The sequence below is a fragment of the Vombatus ursinus genome, unplaced genomic scaffold (genome assembly GCF_900497805.2).
Source record: "Vombatus ursinus unplaced genomic scaffold, bare-nosed wombat genome assembly UNPS02014893.1, whole genome shotgun sequence".
NCBI lineage: Eukaryota > Metazoa > Chordata > Mammalia > Diprotodontia > Vombatidae > Vombatus > Vombatus ursinus.
The window spans coordinates 4,167,851-4,187,936 of record NW_020954671.1 but is presented as its reverse complement, the minus strand read 5'-3'; positions in this window follow the sequence as shown (position 1 = coordinate 4,187,936).

The following is a 20,086-nucleotide window of genomic DNA, read 5'->3' as shown; positions in this document are numbered from 1 at the left end:
CTTTCTTTCTTTCTTTCTTTCTTTCTTTCTTTCTTCCTTCCTTCCTTTTCTTCTTTCACAGACTTTGATGAGGTAGAAGAAAACTTACAATGGAAGGAGATTTTTAAAGGTGTGAACTTTGTTACTTAGTTCTCTGAAACATATTACCTCTATCTAAGATTGTCTTTTAATGTTTTTACAAAAGTTGTTTTAAAGTTGCCTAAGTCTTTAAACAATTAGACTTAAGCATTAAAGCTCTGAAACATGCAGCTGTGTTATTAATCACCATTACAGACTGCAGTTCATCTGGAGCAGGACAGATAGCTGGATCACAAGATCTCCCCTAAGTGAATAACACGGAAAAAGAATTTATAAATAGCAAGACTATCCATTATCTGCCAAGAAACAAAAATTCCATTTGTGACCACACAGAAAGGAAGATGTATCCAATAAACATTTTTGATGAGCTGGGTGAATCTTCATATGTTGTATTTTACTAGTGGACTTCGGGGGACTAACTCTAACCTTGGGAAGGATCATTGTTTCCAAGCTGTAAGGGACCTTAGAAATTGTCTAGTCAAATTCTTTTGTTTTATAGATAAGGAAATGAGGGCCAAGAGTGTTTCAGTGATAGCTCCAAGGCCACACATGTAGTAAGTGGAAGAACCAGGCCTGAATTCTAGGATCCACTTCATCTTTCAATGAAATGACTTTCTTTAAGAAGAGGAAAGTAGAGCCTGGGAAGTCTCAGGTACCATGCTGATTATATGTGAGTGTGATGCATATGATCAACCTGAACACTTGGTTTTATCCTTTTCCTAAAAGCAAACATACATGGAAATTGCAGTATCGTTGACTGGCCATTCCCATTTGCAAGGGGAAGCTGTCGTTTCACACAATCGGGATTCCCTACGTACCAGGGACCATTCATTTTCTTCCTGCTCCAGAGATGGCAAGGAGTCAGGGTAACTGGAAAGTTTCTTCTCCGTTGTGATGAACTCAAGTAGAAATGCCAGCCTGATCTCATGCAACTTTCCCACCACATACACTCTTTCCAAACTCAATGTTTCCCAAATTTGTCTCATCCTTTAATATTTTTTAAACACAAACATTCATAGTCGAGAAAAACAAATGTATATAATAGCCACATCCAAAAATAAATGCCTCATTCTGTTTCTTGAGTCTATTACCTCTCCATCAGAGGTGGGTAGCATGCTTCATCAATAGTCCTCTGGAAGTGTGGTTGGTAATTGTTGATCAGAGTTCTCAAATCTTTTTAATTTGCTTGTCTTTACAATATTATTATTATACAAATTGTTCTTTTGGTTCTGTTTATTTTACTCTCCATACCAGTTTTCCCAGGTTTCTATGAAAGCTCTCCTTTCATCATTTCCTATAGCATAATCATAATCTATTACATTTATGTACCATAATTTATTTAGCTGCATGTGTTTGGCAGCTAGGTGGTGCAGTGGGTAGAAAGCTGGATTTGGAGTCAGGAAGACCTGATTTTGAATCCAGATTTAGATGCTTAAGTGCTATGTGATTGTGGATAAGTCATAACTTCTATTTAACTCAGTTTCCTCATCTGTAAAATGAGGATAACAATAGCACCTACCTCCCAAGGATAAAATGAGATAATATTTGTAAAGTACTTTGTAAACCTTGAAGTTCTATATAAATGGGAGACATTATTATTATTACTCTTTATTCTCCTGTTGAAAGACATCCCCTTAGTTTCCAGTTCTTTGCCACTATATTTTTAAAAAAAGCTACTATAAATAGTTTTGTGTTTTTTTTTGACACATGGATCCTTTTTCTCCTTGTTTGATCTCTTTGAGGGAATAAGCCTTGTAGTGGTGTTAGTGGGTCAAAGGAAATGTACGTACAGTTTAATAACTTTTGAGACATAGTTCTAAATTGACTGGACCAATTTCCAGCTCCACCAACAGTGCTTTAGTGTGCCTCTTTCCTGTGGTCCTTCCAACATTTGTCATTTTCCCTTTTTGTCAACTATGCTGATTTGATGACTATGAAATGGAACCTCAGAGTTGCTTTAATTCATCCTATCCTTTTTAATGAGCAGCTAGGTGACACAGTGGATAGAACACTGGGCTTAGAATCAGGAAGACTCATCTTCCTGAGTTCAAATCTGGCCTCAGGCACTTAGTAGCTGTATGACCCTGGGCAAGTCACAACCCAATTTGCCTCAGTTTCCTCATCTGTAAAATGAGCTTGAGAAGGAAATAGCAAAGCACTCCAGTTTCTCTGCCAAGAAAACCCCAAACAAGGGCACAGAAGAGTCAGATACTATTGAATAACAAAACAACAAAAATACTTTCTAAATTCTGCATTCTATCTCTAGAATGTTCTCTTCCTATCTCACCTCTGCAACTTCAATCAGCCTATTGAGAGATTAGCAGTCCTTCAAAATCTAGCTCAAACGTCACCCCTCCTATGAAGTTTTCCTTGATTCTACCCAAACTGTAAATATCTCTGTATCATCATCAAAGTTTCAGAGATTTAGATCTATCAGAGATGTGAGAAGTTACTTGCTCAAGATAACATGGGTAGCAAGTAGAAAGGCTTAGATTTGAACCCAGGCCCCCTGATTACAAATCTAGTGTTCTTTCTACTGTATCATCATGCTTCCTACCACCAGAAGGCTTCCTATATTATCCCACAACATTTTGCCTCTCACCATGTTCTAACCTGTTATTATAGTTTATTCATAAACACATCCTTCTCTGTTACTAGACAACATAAATTCTTTAAGGTATGGACATCTTTCCCATTTATTTTTGTATTCCCCACAAGACTAGTATAGTTCCCTACATTAATAGAGCCTATACAAATGTCTTTCCCAACTGAATTGGGGGCAGAGAGTAAAAGGGTAAGAATGGTAGCTTTGATGTGGTATGTCAAGCACTCCCAAACCAGATTAAAATGTAACTGAGAAATAATTTAGCAAAATAATAAATATGCAATAAAACATATTTATATGTAATGTTATATATGTATATGTATGTGTAGATGTAGATGTTATATATGTATATGTGTATGTATATATACATATATATATATATAATGTTAATATCTGGTCTTCTAAGTCAATATGCAGCCTGCAGGAATCCTTATGAATGATTTAATGGCCCCCATTTCTATTTGAGTTTGATACCACTGCTTTATAGCACATAGTCATGTACTAGTAAACGCCTGTGGCAGATAGACCTTGAAAAAGTTAAATACATTCTTTTTTTTTTTTTTTTTTTTTGCTTTTTGGTAAGGTGATTGGGGTTAAGTGACTTGCCCAGGGTCACACAGCTTGTAAGTGTTAAGTGTCTGAGACTGAATTTGAGCTCAGGTTCTCCTGACTCCAAGGCCAGAGTTCTATTCACTGTGCCACCTAGCTGCCCCAATTAAATACATTCTTAAGGGTGCAAGTAAAGAAGGGATTTGAAACACTAGGGATTCGTACCCTCAGTATCCCTCACAGAACCTACCTTAGTGGTCACTATGATTGGTACTTAATACTTGAATTTTAAAATTCATATTAATCTACATGTATACTTCAGTGGATTTAGGATCTCACTGATGTGGGTGTTACAGTCAGTGGTGTGGGTCATATCCCATCATTATATCCATAGCATGTAATTCCATGCTTTCCTATAGATGTTTCAAATGAAGTCTAATCAATGCAGTGGTTTTTTTCCACTTTTTTTTTTTAACCTAGTGTGGATACATAATTATCCACCTATAATCCCTTGCTTTTTTTTACCTAACCTTTTCCAACCATACATTTTCTTAATGAGACTCCTTATGCCACTTATGGCTCAGAGGTTATCATTAGAAATACATTACAGTCTGCTTGTTTCCACTACACATCCTTCTAATGACCTTTGGTCAAGTACAACTTTAATTCTATGGCAATTGTGGCAGTTCAAGATTCACAACCATTCAACACCGGAAGAATCTACATATTGAAAAGATGGGATTTTTTATGGTAGGAAGCAATTTAGGATCATTGAAGACACTGGGTAGTTTTCCAATTTCAACAGAGCTTGCTGTCTTACTAATTTTCAATTCTGGCCATACTCTTAATAGATGTGTAATTCCAATAATGTTATGAAGATGAGAAAGTAAGCATATGAATCAGTAGTCATTGATGCTCACCTGATCACCTTTCTGAGAATAGTAATATTTGTGAATTTGTCCATTCTTTTGGTGTCTTTTCCTTCTTAGATAGCACATGAAGCAATCACTCAATACTCTCAAACTTATATCTTCTCACACAGATTCTTTAAATGTATACTTGGTCTTGTCCAGCTATTTTCCCCTGTGTTTCATCTTTCATAGTAGTAATAGTAATAGTAGTAGTTGTAGTAGTATAGTAGTGTAGTAGTAGTAGTAGTAGTAGTAGAGTAGTAGTAGTAGTAGTAATAGTAGTAGTAAGCTAGCATTTATATAGCACTTTAAGATTTGCAAAGCACTTTACAAATGTTTTCTAATTTCATCCTCACATGAAGAAACTGAGGCAGACAGAAGGTTAGTAACTTGTCCAGGGTCACATAAACAGGAAGTGCCTGAATCAAGATTTGAACTCAGATCTTCCTTACTCCAAGTCCAACATTCTATCCACTGAACCCCCTAAGGGCCATCTTAACTTCATTGTAATTAACATCAGGGATCCAGACATGGTGGTTCCATTGTGACTAATGATGAAAATAAATAGTTATAGAAATGCTGACATGTTAGTTCAGTTTTTTGTTCATTTATTATCTTATTTTTTTAGATTAAAAATGGATAATTTTTATTATGGCAAATTAAAAAGGGTTTGCAGAAACAAAACCAATGCAACCAAAATTAGCAGGAAAGCAGAAAACTTCCCAGCTTTATACAATTTATATATCACGTCTCTGATAAAGGTCTCATTTCTCAAGTACATACAGAACTGAGTCAAATTTCTTCTTTTTTTTTAAAGATTCATTAATTTATTTATTTTTCATTTTCAACATTCATTTCCACAAGATTTTGAGTTCCAAATTTTCTCCCCATCTTGTCCCTCCCCCAACCCCAAGATGCTGTGCATTCTGAATACTCTTTCCCCTAACCTGCCCTCCCTTCTATCTCCCTCCCCCTTCTCTTATCCCCTTCTTCTTCTGTTTTCCTGTCATTTACTATCTTCTTGACTGTTTCATCTGTGAATGCTTTTGTGAAGAAGGGACTCATTTGACTGTCATATCAAATTTTCTATAGACCTGTTTTCACTTCCATTGTTTTTCATGGTTTTATGAGGTGATATTCCTTGTAATCTAATTTACCCACACATACACACATACAATCCTTATTAGCAGTATGATAGCGTAAAGAGCACCATATTTGTAATTGGAGAATTTGTGTTTGAATTTTGACTCTGCTGATTACTAGCTGTGTGACCTAGGGAATTCACCTAACTTTTCGTCATTGCATTTTTCTTAAACTCTAAAATTAGGATATTAATACTTGCATAACCTGTCTCCTAGGGTTGCTTCTAGGAAAGCATTTTTAAAGCATTATATAGTTACCAAGAGGGAGTATGGTATAGAAAGTGGAGTCAGAAAGATGTGGGTTCAAGTTTGACATCTTTTACCTAAAGGCTGTGTGACATGAGGCAGGACAAGTAATTTCTCAGTGCCCCGGGCAAATCTTGCGGAATGGAGGTTGATGAAGAGTTAGACTTTCTTCAGTGGGAATTCCCTATACCAATTAAATCACAGGTGCAATAAATATACAAGGTGTTCCAAAAGTCTTAATGCAGTTTAAGGAATTAAAGCTTAAAATTGTATGTATAATATGACATGCATGACATGTCAGCGGTTGTTATAAATACACTGCCGAAATGTATGCATGTTCAATTGCTCAATAGAACACAACTATAATCGATTAGAATAAGAAACCACTGATATTAAGAAGAAAAAGATGTCTGTAAAAGAACAATAATTAAAAGTATCTTATCAGAAAATGGTATCACTGTCTTCCACAAGTCACCGATGCAGGCTACCTAAATGTCTTCTTCAACTCCTCACTCTCACACAATCTATCGCCAGGATCTGTCATTTGTCCCATTGCAACATCTCCCATATATACCACCTTCTGTCCTCTGACACTGCCACCATCTTGGTGCAGGTCCTTATTCCCTCATGCTGAGACTATTGTAATAGCCTGCTGGCTGGTTTCCTTGCCTCAAGTCTCTCGTCACTCCAATCTGTCCACTGCTCAGCTATCAGACTCATTTTCCTAAAGCACAGGCCTGATCATATCAGCCCTCTATTTGATAAATTCCAGTGGCTCCCTATTATCTCCAGGATCAAATATAATATCCTCTGGCTTTTAAAACTTCAAGTAACCTGGACTCCAAATAAGTGAAAAAATGCTGTGAAATCATAACGAAGAAGCTTATCCTCAAAGAAGAGATAGGATGATGTACTTCCCTCCCTCTTTTGTAGAAGTTGGGTATGGAGCACTGAAAATGTCAGATATTTTCAATGCACTGGCTAGTTTTGTGGGACTATTTTTATTCTTTGTCATGAGGGATGGTGCTCTGGGAGAGGAATACAGTGAAAAATGTAGGTGATGTAAAAATAAAGATATGAAATATTTATTTAAACCTTTTTAAAGGAAGGTTATGGATAATGAGATTGTGCTATGTGACTTCCTCAGCTTTCAAAGTGAAGAAAGAGGAGTCTTCAAACTATACACCAATGACCTTGACTTTATTTCCTAGAAAAAGATCAGAATGTATTATTAAAGGGATAGTTAATAGATATTTTAAAAAGTAATCAAAGCAATGCTACCTAGGATGTGTTAATCAAGTACTCTGTATTATGTCTCCAATTACTATCCTTGTGACTTCCCAGCCTAAACCATCCCTCCATGGCCACCATTTCTCTATATACATTGTCTTTACCCTATTAGAACCTAAGCTCCTTGAGGACAGGGGCCTGGATCAGTTTTAGGAGAGCCTTTGCCCTAATGAAAAGGCTTAGGCTCTCTTCTTTCATAATCTTCAGTTTATTTTCCCATCCCAGAGCCCTGGGGATGATTTACTTAAGTTTAGATTTGGTCAGTGTCTAGGACATTCCTAAGGTAAGGAGCAGAAAGGCACTCAATGTAAAATATGAATTGAGGACAGATATTTATTTCCTACATACAAAAGAAATGGCAAACGAACACACAAGCAAACATTGAGAGAAAGACTTAAAACAAAATTTATTCTCTTAACTCATAACTACTGTTATACTCCCCTAGAAAGTTAGATGAAGTTTGTTTGCCAGGTAGTGCTGTACAGGAATATTAAATGAGATTTCAAAAGTAATTATAGCAAAACAAACTTATCTTGCACCATTGACCTCTTTCAAATAAATGTCTGCCTCTCTTTAAAACAAAAAAAAGAAAGATGCAAACGTAAAAGCAGTTTTCAGTACTTCTCAATAGGAATTGTTTCATTTCACCTTGCCTCTGGACTGGCCTCTCAAAAATATATGTCTATACTGACTAATATGGAAATGTTTTATATGACTGTACATGTATAAATTATATCAGATTGCTTATTATCTCAGGGAGGGAGGAGGGAAGGGAGGGAAGGAGGGATAGAATTTTGAACTCAAAACTTAGAAAAAAGTTTTAAAATTGTTTTAACATGTAATTGGGGAAAAATAAAATATTATCTAAAATTTTTTTAACGGTTACAAAAAATTATGTCTATTGGTTAACAAGGCTAGGGATGGAGCTCCTCCTCTTGTCAATGGTCATCTCCTATGCAGAAACTTGTCTTGCCACCAGTTTGTTATAAACAATGGACATAGACCACTAGACTTTTCAAACTCACAAGGATGCTCCCAAACCTGAATATGTGTATCTTGAGAACAATGTTCAGTCACCTATTCAGGAAAGAAAATGCAAAGCAGAGAAAGTAGCCAAGGACTCAGGCCCAAACTTGCTTAATTGAGTGCCCCTGCTCTATAGACCACGTGGGAGTGATCGGCATGGATACTGGGGTAGGGAAAGGATATCTTCTCTCCTTTACCCTCCCTATCAGGGCAAGATTAGTGAAAGAGAGCTATGCTTTTCCTGTTCAGTAGCTACAAAAAGACAACTCCTTGATCCCCAAAGTACACGTGTGTGAATGTGCACACATGTGCACACATGCATATGTACACACACATACGAGGCAAAGCACCTCTGCCCATGCCTTATTTAAACCCCAGTTACACCTGCACCTAAGCACTGATCTCCCAGAAAATGAAGTCCTAGTTAAGTAACTGTTGCTTAGCAGGGGATACTTGCCTTTGTATAAGGATATTCCACCCTTCACTGATTTAAGGCCAGCCTAAGCATTGGTGCTTTTAAATCTTTTGTCCCTATTTTAACCTGATTTCAAGTCCTAAATAATGTGACATGGCCACTTCATGTATATATTCAGATGTTAATATCAATTGGCAAGCTTGGAATTCAAAGGCTAAAGCAGATCTTTGCCCCATCCTCACAGCAGCTTAGCAGGCAGGCCAGTCAGTCTATCGCTGTCTTTAACAAGATTTAAAATGACACCTCTGCCCTGACTCCAGAAACAGAGCAGCAGCCCCACAGTTCATGGTCAGCCTCCACATAGCACAGTAAGTGGGCCATGAAAAATCCTGGGCCAGTATCAGGCACTGTCCCTTACAACCAAAGGAAATCTCAGCACAATACAAAGCTGGTGGTGGTGGGGACCCTGAATTCTCTGACCTATAAAATAATTTCTCTTATAAACAAAAGATAAATCAAGGAGAGAAAAACAACCTTCTTCACATGGACATCAATGAAATCTGGGTCAGCTACCCTGGTGGCCCATCCCATTTCAAGTGTTGTGTTCACAGCAAGGAGTCACTGAGCGGTCACCCTTCATTTAAGAAAGAAACAGTGGGAAATTCTGTTGCTTGTAAAGCTGCCTAGAGCAGATTTCTCACAGAGGAATCAATGCAAATGTAGCTTACCATGTTGAGAGCATTGTTTTTAAGGCCGTATTTAGGGTCTGACATTTGTTGTCAGTCATAGCTTGATCTTTGTAAAAGCTCTCCTCACCCTTAGGTACCATTCCAGTCTAACACTAAGGAACAAGAGACTGGGACACTGTACTCCCACCCTTTCCCCATGGGCTTCCTCTGTTCTGGACTCAGCTACATCTGCTGAAATGTTTTAAGTTCTGTGGAAGCCAGAACTTAAAACATTGGAAGCCTGGCTTCTAATGAGAAGGAAGATGTGCTTGCATTTCTCACAATGCTTGACTCATTAGACCCCTATCCTGTCACCTGGGTATATATTATTTAAAGCTTAGATTCTGACTCATGTCTAGGTCTCCCCAAAATCAGAAAGTAGAAAGGTAATCAATATAAATGGCTAATTGGATATGGGATAGTATTTACTTCCTTCATACAAAAACAATGCTAAAGAACACAAAAGACTCATGGCCCACATTAACAGAGCAATTTAAAACAAGAGTCAGTAACATAACTACAGTTTCTCAAGAAATTGATATTTAAACCTCATCAGAGCATTTAACAGTTTGCAGAAATGCCAACAGTCATGGTCAAATTCCACTTAGCGTCTGTACTGTCCAGATAAGCTCTGGGCATCTTCATGTTGGTAGTATATCTTCTTGAATGAAGAAACTCCCCTGGTCACCAGTCAACTATACCTTATGGACCTGATGGACCTTCAGACTTCTCATACTTATAAGAACACTACCCCTGGAATTCAGGCAAGTTGCCAAAAAATGGATAGTGGTTCCATAGTTAAGACTTCATTATCAAAAGAGGGAGGCTTTCTTAAAATGTGATGAATGTTTAATGTCTCCACCTAATTATATTTTATTTGGTTTGTGAGAGGCAATATGGTGTACTAGGGCACAGAGTATGTAGTCAGGAGATACCTGGGTATGAATTCTGCCTCCAATCCCTAAATTATTAGCAAAATTCTCTGACCTATGAAATAGAAATGTGTGCTGTGTAAATAAACTAACTTGGTCTATAATATCTTCAATGCTTATGTTATATGTATTTTATTGCCACAGTGCTTCGAACATTCAAATATTCAGTCTGGCCTGTGGGAAAATTCCGTCTAAACAAATATACTCCCTCACCCTTATTTGACTGCCCAGGGTCTACCATCAGGAATTGTCACTTAACCGATCTATTGACTGAACAAAGATATTCTACAAACACAGGGTGAGCTCCTAATTAAAAAAAAAGAATAAATTCTGTAAACTTTAGGCCAGTGAGCTTGACTTTGAATCCTAGAAAGTCTCTAGAAAGGATCTTTAAAGACATTGTTTGTGAATATCTGGAAAGGAAAGAAGTGATTGCAAAAAGCAAATTTGTTTTCATCAAGAACAGGTCACGTCAGACTAATCTTATTTCCTTTTTTTTTTGCAAGGATTACTAAACTATCAGATGAAGGGGAGTCTATGAATATAGCTTAACCTAGATTTCATCAAAGCATTTTGATAAAGTATTTCATATTATTCTTGTGAAAAATATAGAGAAGATAGATTAGATGGTAATAAAAATCACAGGGATAGTTGGTTGGCTGGACTCAAAGAATTATTATTAATGGCTCAATGTCAACATAACAGGAGGTTTCCAGTGGGGTAGTCCAGGAATCTGTGATTGGTTCCATGCTATTGAACATTTTTATCAGTGACCTGGATCAAGGCCTAGGTGGTCTGCTCATTATATATGCAGAAGATATCAAACTAGGGATAGCTAACACAGAGGATGAGAAAGTCAAGATCTAAAAGGATCATGAGAGCCTCCCAGTAATATCAAACTTAAATAGAAATGGATCCTTGTTGGCCATATATTGACTTGGTCAGTTATTTTTCAGTCATGTCTTACTCTTCATGACCCCATTTGGGATTTTTTTTAACAAAGATATTGGAGTGGTTTGCCATTTCCTTATCCAGCTCATTTTACAGGTGAGGAAACTGAGGCAAACAGTCACTTGGTCAGGGTCACACAACTAGTAAGTATCTGAGACCAGATTTGAATTTAGGAAAATGAATCTTTCTGACTCCAGGTCTGGCACTCTATCCATTGCACTACCTAGCTGCTCACATATTGACTAAGAAAAACACAAATTAACATCATGTATGTTGTATTGTATTTCTATTTATTTGTTAATTATTTGCCAACTTATTGTGGGCTTCTGGTTTGACATCTCGGAAGAGCGTAGGACTGAATCTACAAAGATGAAATGTAAGAGGGATACATGTAAAGTCTTTTACTTCGGTACAAAAAAATCCATTCCACAAATATGAGGGGGGAGTGGAAAAATAGCAGTAATTCTGAATAGAATGCAGGAGGGCTGTAGTAGATAAGCAAGCTCAATATGAGTCAGCAGTGCCATGTGACAGTCAAAGAAGCTGAAGCAATCTTGGGGTACATGAAGAAAGACATGGTTTTCAGGAATAGGGAGGCGATAATCTCATTGTAGTTTGCCTTGTCAAATCTCATCTGGAATGTTTTATTCAGTTCTAGGCACTAGGGTTTAAGAAGGACATTGATAAGCTGGAAAGTGTCCAAAGGAGAATGACCAGGACAGTGAAGGGCCTTGAGTTCATGACATATTAAAATCAATGAAAGGAACTGAAGAAAATAAGTCTCAAGGGGACATAATGACTGCGATGAGGAGGAGGGATTCTGTCCCCAGAGGGTGGAATCAAGAGCATTGGGTGGAAGGGGAAAAGAATCAGATTTAGATTTGATGGCATGAAAAACTTCGTAACAGAGCTGTCCAAAAGGGGAATGGTTTACCTCAAGAGGTGGGGTTTCCCCTGCATGGAGGTCTTCAAGCAGAGGTCTGGTGACCTCTTGGCAGGTATGTTATAGTGGGGATTCCTTTCATGTATGAGTTGGACTAGATGGCTGCTGAAGGTCCCTTCTAACCAAAGGTGTGTGTGTTAGGAACAGCTCAAACCAGCTAGGAAGAGCCAACTGTTCATGTTCAGTGGGAGCATTTATCTTTTGAAACTACAAATCAGGGCATGGTTTATTATTTTGTTGATTGTCTAGACTTAAAAAAGTGATGGAGAAAATATTAATAATGCAGATTAAGCTTAAAAGTATGCTATGTGTACATTTTCTTTTCATGGAGATCCGGTTGTTAAACATTTACCAGTGTACCCCCAAGGAAGGCCCACTGAGAGGCCCACTCTCACAAACATGCTAAATACTCCTATGACTGCTTTTGCTGATGCCCACAAATGTCTTGGTCATCTTCCCCCAACGTCCTACCAACCTTCTGAGTACTCAGGGTTTCTGTTTCTTTTTCTTTTGACATGGAAAAGTAAAGCAAGAAAACTTGTTTCCCATCTGAGTGTCCTTTTATGATTAAAATTTTTTCCCCTATACCTACAATATATTTTTCATTTGTATAATGGTTATACCATTGGTATAACCACACCAAAATGCTTCAAAGATCTTTCACACAGATTTTTACAACAACCTTGAGAAGCAGTCACAACAGGGATTCCCACTTTACAGAGGATGAGGTCAACCCTCTATAACGTACCTGTCAAGAGGTCACCTGACCTCTGCTTGAAGACCTCCATGCAGGGGAAACACCACCTCTTGAGGTAAAGAAATTCAGTGATGTCTCAAGGTCACAGAGTTAGTCAATTTGGAAGAGGTCCTAAAGATCATTCTCATCATTCTGTAGATGAGGAAACTGAATCCCAGAAAGGTGAGACAATTGACCCGAGGTCACCCACTTAGAAGCAAAACCAGAACTGGAACCCAAGTCTCCTGATTTCCCTAGCCAGGATTCTGGATTGTAAGACATAGAGCTGAGACAGCAGTTAAAATCTTCTGATTATTCACTTTTTTTTCTTTGATTCTTTGCTCTTTGGAGCCACAGCTTGTGGGGTTCAGATTTAAAAACAATACTTAAGTTTATTCATTAACCACTGAAGCTGTAGTGACACTCTGACTCCTAAAATAAGCTGTTCAGCCCACATACGTTAACTTAATTTTTTAAAACACACCGAATACAAGGTTTTTGAAATGAAGAGAAAAAGTTATTCTACACAGAGTGAGTGGTTGAAATTGGTCTAAAGCATCCTTGCTTCCCATAAGGCTTTTCTATACTTGGTTCAGAATCCTAGAGCACTGTGGTCTACAATCATTGATCATGAACCACTGTCAGGAAAAATGTGATTAAAATATTAATCTTTGAAAATATGCTTCATTATTTTTGGAAATCTTGGTTTAACACTGTAACAGAGTGGCTCAAAGGGCTATTTCTAAGTTCAATCTATTTCAAGAATTTCTTTTAATGGCTTAGTTTTAAATGATCAAAACTGAATGTTGCAAAATTATAAAGACCAGGCTTTGAGTCAGATAAGATATATGAGAAGATATCTTTCTTCATTCCCTTGCAGAGGTGAGGGTAGGGTAGAGGTGGGAGGGGCAGTCCAAGAGTATGAAACATAGCATCTAATGTCAGATTTTTTTCAATGGATTTATCAGTATTGCTGAATTTTTCTTTTCTTCTCCTTTACTTATTTTTTTAAGAAATCTATAAAAGGGATGGGAAGAGGGGAGGTACTTTACAAATATTATCTCATTTCAAGTCCTTACAGAAGGAAATGTAAGAGATATACAAACAAAATATAGCAATAAAAATCTATTTTAAAAAGAAAACTTTGTGTCCAAGCTTTAAGAATGTAAAGATATGAGACTCCTTTGGTGTGTCTTCTTTTATATTGTCTTCAGCAATAAAAAGTTGTATTTAAATGTCTTGATAACAGGATGGCTTCAGGCTACCATTAGCTAATATCTCAAGGTGCAATATATATTTGGAGTGAGGTTCGTGATTATTAAGAGAGATATATAAATTCATATTTCAAGTCATTTTCTGGAGAATCTCAAAGGAGGGAGGGAGGGTTGACCTCATCAGAAATAATTAGATCTTTAGCACTCATAAGGTGGATGATAATGAGCATGTACGAGGAGCAGGAAAAGTGTCGTTTATGCCATTGTCCCATTGTTTGTTCTGGATTATTTTATTCCTATTATCTCCAATCATCTGTTTCCTTGCAGGAAACTTTTTAATCTACTTGTCAATTGGATAAAGTGGGTGGTATTTTAATGAAAAATTAAATAATATAACCAGTTATATTATCCAATTATGTTGGGGTACATAATATGTAATCCGATGTAAATCCTCTTAAATGAGCAGCAAGTTGCAATGTGATATATCTCAAAATGCTGAAAGTGAATGAACAAGTATTTCCCCTATAAACTCTTCTACATTGTGGAACCACTATTCTTCCTTCAGAATAGCTCTCTAAGTACCATAAATGATGTGACCATTTGGCATTCAGCCTATAGGAGACTGCCAATGCATTCTACATACATTAGTAACCCTTAATTTTTAAGGATAAAAGATGAATATAAATAGTACAATATTTTCTTCTCATATCCCAATGGATATCTTCTGCCTCCCCTCCCACTATGGAAAAATTACTCTAGGGGCAGCTAGGTGGTGCAGTGGATAGAGCACTGGCCCTGAAGTCAGGAGGACCTGAGTTCAAATCCGGCCTCAGACCAAACACTTGACACTTACTAGCTGTATGACCCTGGGGAAGTCACTTAACCCCAATTGCCTAAAAAGAAAAAAACAAACAAAAAAAATTACTCTAGTACAGTGGTCTCCAAACTTTTTTGATAGCATATCCCATTTGAACGTGTACTTTTAATGAGTTCAAATTTGGCCTCAGACACTTATTAGCTACGTGAACCTGGGCAAGTCACAACCTCTGTCTCGTATGTACGAAGGATTGCTGTGAGGAGCAAATGAGATAATATTTGTAAAGTACTTAGCACATAGGTGCTCTATAAATGTTTAGTCACTTCCCTTCCCCTAATATATGTATATGTATATGTATATGTATATGCATATGTATATGTATATGTATATATGTATGTGTATGTATATGTATATGTGTGTATATGTGTATATATATATATGTATATGTACGTGTATATGATCAGCCATAGTTGGACACGCTAAAACTTGGCTCTAGCATAGTGATATTTTGGTCCTCTTCGAAAACCAAGGACAGCAACCACCACTTATTTATTTATAAAACAGCTACATGTGCTTCTGTAATTTAAAAATTAAAATGAAAAGGGGTTAGATAAAATGAAAACGTATTTAAACCTAGCATCAGGGAGCCACTAGACTTCACTGGCTAGGGGAGTGACACCGTCCAATCTGCCTTTAAGGACAAGCATTTTGGCAGTTGTAGAGAGGATAGATTTGAACTGGAGAGATTTGAAGCAGGGAGACCAATGAGGAGGTTGTGGTGAAGGCCTGAACTAGGGTGGTAATTGGGTAAATAGAGAAAAGAAGCCGAAGGCAAGAGATGCTTTAGAGGTAGAAATGACAAGACTTAGAAAGTGATTAGATATGTGGGATGAGGGAGAGTGATGATGGAGCCAGTGTTGTGAGCCTAGGCAACTAGGAGATGGCATCCTTGATACTAATAGAGAAGTTTGGAAGATGGATATTGGGAGGAAGATGATGGAATGAGATTTCCATCTGTTCGTGCTTGTTCATCCTATAAAACTCACTCTGTCCCACACAAAACAGAAAGGTAGGAGATGAGGCTCTTACTTATTGGTCACTGTCCTGGAGGGCAGATCTCACACCCTCAGTGGTGCCTGCTGGAGGCATGAGGACAAGAGGAAGGCAAGTTGAGTGGGGGATGGGGAGGTGGGTAATTTTCCCAATGGTACCAACAGCTGTTATTGTGAATGCCTTCTAGGTAGTAGTTAGGTTATAATTGGCTGAAGAGCTAAGGTCTGGCTCAGAATTGGGGAGGCTGAAAGCTTTCATAATAGAGGAAGCATGCAGTGGGAAGAAGCATTGGGAAATAAGGAAGAATTGCTGTGGGTGTGTTGGAAGCAAGTCCCATGATTGGCTACTAATGGGAGAGTGGGATGCAGTCCCTCCCATCCTCTAATTGATATAATCATGTGATTTGTAATTGATTGATCACACATCCCTTCAGGTCCACAGTCCCACTGAAGAGAACATTGTTCTAACAGACCCTGAAACTCACTATGTTTAGTGATGACTTCCTAAGATAACCCTCAAATTTACCAAGGTTGTCTGAATCATAATGTCCAAGGCATCCTGAGTAGCTATGGAACTGGTGTCATCTACTTAAGGGGACCCAAGCTCCATATACACTAATCGAGGATCACAATGTGTTGCAGAAAGCTAACAAGACCTACTGATTCCTAATGTATATGCTGGGATAGTTCTGGTCTACCCTTAGAGAGCATAAGATTGTAGAAGGAGGCATTTGAGATACAGTGGGGATTCCAAAGCCTATGGGCTTTGTATGTCACTGATATAATACCCCTCAAATGCTTTTGCAATCCAGAAATCACTCTAGTCAAATACAATACATATACATTCTGAATTGCTGTTATGCCACTGATATATTGAAACACACAACAACAATGATCCATTGTTATTTATTTTTAGCTCTAATAAACTGGGAGTTCTAATAATAAGGATCTTGTTGGACAGCAGGAACAGAGAGGTTCTGATGATATGACAGATACCTAGAAGCATCTCCTCCAGCAGTGAAGCCAAAGAATGATAGTAGTTCTAGAAAAACTGATATTTGGCTTACAAATGACTAATGTGTAAGATAACTGATTTTATAGTTGAAATGGATTTTAAAGATTATCTAATTCAACCCCCTCATCTTACAGACAAAGACACTGAGGCCCAGAGAGATAAAAGAGAGAGGAAAAGAAGCCTCAAAGGTCAGAAAGGGTTCAAAGACTGAGGAATGAGGAATAGGAGCTAAATTATACCCTTCCCATTCCCCATACCACAAAAATGGAAACCTTTGGGGGTGAGGGGGAGTTAGTTTGGGGACTGGGCTCTAGGTATTCTTAAAGAATGTGTGAGTTTAGAAATGGAAGAAAGCAAGAAATTGTAATTAAGAACAGCTTCGAAAAACAGATTTCAGACTGGATAGACTTTGGTGGGGGTGCTGTGATGGTGGGTCTTAGGACTCTGAGTGTCTGGTAGCTGAGGAAGAACGATTTAGAAAAGGTGGTGGGATAACATCAAAACCATACTTTGCCTTTTCCAAAATTATGTCCAGGGCCACAGCCCTATATTCACACATTATGATTTAAATAGTTTTTGGTGAGTTAACCTGGGAACATAATTGCCTCATAAAGTATTAATTCTAGGGGAAAACTTGTCCCAGAAAAACTTTTGGAATACAACCTCTTCATAAATTTAGAAACTACCCCAGTCTCCTGAGGCATAAAGCCTCAATTAGGGTAGTGTTTATGAGACTGTCCTCGCTGCACAGGTTAACTACGCAGTTTGTTTTTCTTCAACTTCCCTCTAACCACCAGGGGGAGTGCTTGAGCAAGGCCAAGAGCTCTCCAGATCCAAACTCATTGATGGTATCCCCAAATACAGTTTTACTAAATTTGGCATGCTTAATTGGAATTCTTCAGCTTCAAACATGCAAGAAGTCACTATCCTTCACTCTTAGGGAAGGCTGCTCCTTCAGGCAGTGGCATCCCTAAAGTGTTTTCAGTTAAAAGTGGTTGTTTTCTGTAGCACACAGGTTAAATATGAATCTTTCCTTTTATATTTAGGGTATGATGTAGAACAAATAGGAATTCCTGAAGGGTTTAAAAAAGTTACAAATCATTTTTCTCTTCAGTACACCCCAACCACACATCAGCTTATTGGTAGCTTCCTTTCACTTTTAAGGTTTTGGCTCATTCCCTCTCACTCTCCCCTCATCTAACAACAAATTGTGCCACCTCTTCTGGGGATACCCTTCCAATTCACATTCCTGTCATAGGTGACATACCAGGGGGAAATCATCCCATATTCAAGGTACTCTGTGGGTCCAAACTCCTAAAACTATAGTCCCTAAGTCCCCAGTGGGGCCTTTACCTTGAATAGTTAGTCAGTTGGCATATTTAACTCAAAGTGAAGACATTTACTAAAAGGGCACAAAATGAATAGTAAAATGTTCTCCCCATAAATCTGGGGCGCACTTATCCACAAATACACATCATACATATCAATGGGGAAAGTGGTCACACATAGAGAGTTCATAGGTAAAGAGGAATATGAAATACGTATGATCAAGGCAGCTCATGTCCAGTGCTGCAGGCCTCCAATGTCCTTTCTTTCATCATGGCGTCCTCATGCTGCCCTCTACTGAACCCAGCAGTCTCTGCTGGGTGGGTCACTCAGCTGGGTTTTCTGGGATTGTACCTTCTATAGTTCAACTTCTGACTGCCAATATTAATACTAACTTCCTGTTTCTGTCACTGTACCTCTTCTGCAGCTGGACTTTACGTACCTGCTGCCTGCTGACTATAGTGTATTCTACTGGAGTAATTACAAAACTATTGCCAATATTGGTGGGGGGAGGTATGAGGGAGTGAGAGAAATCCTTTCTCCCCTTCTCCACTGCCAGAGCTCATACACTTCAAAGTTTTTTCTTGTCTTAACTGACTTCTAGAGAATATATCTACCTGTAGAGCTGGCTGCCTGGTTCCACACTGGGGTTTTGACTGATCCTTTGGTCAGCAATGGCTACCTGATCAATAATATCCATGAAATTGATTAATACATCTTCACATTTCCCAAAGGAATAATGAAATAGGAACACTTCTTTATAGTCAGTCAGCCAGTAAATATTTATTAATTACCTATTACATGTCAGGCATCGTGCTAAGCACTAGTGACACAAAGAATCACCAACACTGAATTGGGGCAGTTAGGTGGTACGATGAATAGAGCACCAAACCTGGAGTCAGGAAGATCTAAGTTAAAATCCAGTCTCAGACACTTACTAGCTAGGTGACTCTGGGCAAGTCACTTAACCTTATTTGCCTCTGTTTCCTCATTTGTAAAATGAGCTGGAGAAAGAAATGGCAAACCACTCCAGTATTTGCCAAGAAAATTCCAAAATGGGTCATGGAGAGTCTGATATGACTGAAAAACAGCTAAACAAAAGCATTGAGTTCTCTGTTACCAGCCCTTTACATTCCATAGTTTCATAAAGTAAATCAAAAAGAACTCAGTTGATCAAAGTCTTTGAACACACTCTTTCCTCCCATCCCACTTCCAATCAGTACACAATGTAAACATTTAGGGTTGATGGTCATTAAGTTTTATAGCAACAATTTAAATAGAATAGACATGAAAGTAAACATGGAAATAAAAACAACCCCCATATCAGTTGTTTTGCCTAATAGCTCAGGAGGCTCAGGAAAGGTGTTGTGAAAAGATTGATTTTCAGATTAGGGAAAAGAAACAAACACTGGATGTACAAGGATAGAGGAAAGATGATATTCCTCATCAGCCCCAGAGCCTTAAAGTTATCATTTTGCTTCTCAAGAGATACAGTGGACCCAAACTAGTGTAGTGGCCTTGTGAGTGAAGACAATGGGATGGAAATGACAGATCTGGAGGAAAAAAAATCAATAAGATTTGGCAATTGATTGTCTGTGGGGTTTGAAGGAGAGTGATAGGGTAATCTATGATTGTAAAGGTGGGTGACTGAAAAGATAGAAAAAAGGAAGTCAGAAAGAGGAGTGAGTTCAAGAAAGTAGCAACTAATATTTACACAATGTTTAAGGTTTGCAAAGCAACTTACATATGTATCTAATTTATTCCTCATAACAATTTTATGAGGTAGGTGTTATTATTGTCCCTTTTTTGTAGAGAGGAAACTGAGTCTGAAGGTTCTTAAATAATTGGTTCTGAGTCACACAGCTAGTAAGTATCTGAGGAAGGATTTTAACCTAGGTCTTCCTAACTTCATGCAATATTCAATGGTTGCCTCTGTTTTTGACTGATTGAGTTTAAGGTGCTTGTGGAACATCTAGGTGTAGTTTTCTAGCAGACAGGCAGGGGTGTGAAAACGTGAAGTGAGAGGTGAGGATTGGATTATGTAAATCTGGGAGTCATCTGCACAGAAGTGATAATAGAACCCATTGGAGTTGATTAAATGAATGTAAAG